This window comes from Bison bison, unplaced genomic scaffold (genome assembly GCF_000754665.1).
Source record: "Bison bison bison isolate TAMUID 2011002044 unplaced genomic scaffold, Bison_UMD1.0 scf7180017864036, whole genome shotgun sequence".
Classification (NCBI taxonomy): domain Eukaryota; kingdom Metazoa; phylum Chordata; class Mammalia; order Artiodactyla; family Bovidae; genus Bison; species Bison bison.
In genome coordinates, this window is record NW_011494608.1 from 1980273 (window position 1) to 1980622 (window position 350).

A 350-nucleotide genomic window follows, 5' to 3' on the forward strand; every position below is an offset into this window, starting at 1 on the left:
ACGATTTGTAACAACCTGACTAATAAGGAACTGGCTTCTGAAACACATGTGTTCACGGTCCTCAGCCCTTGCTCCCTCTCCCTTCTCAGCCCTCCTCCTGGGTTCTGGCCCCCCCCCCCCCCCATCCCTTACACACCCGTGCCCTCTCGACCCCTCCCTTACACACTCACGCCCTCTCAATCCTCGTTCCACTTCTCCTCTCACGCCACAAAAGTGGCTGCAACCTTCTAAGGGGAATCATTAATTCTCTTTGATAATCTGATGAAAGCTACAGCTCAGAACAAGGTATATTTACAGAAAATTTTCCATGTAATTTTTTCAAAGGTTTCAAGAGCTCCCCTGAACCCTGG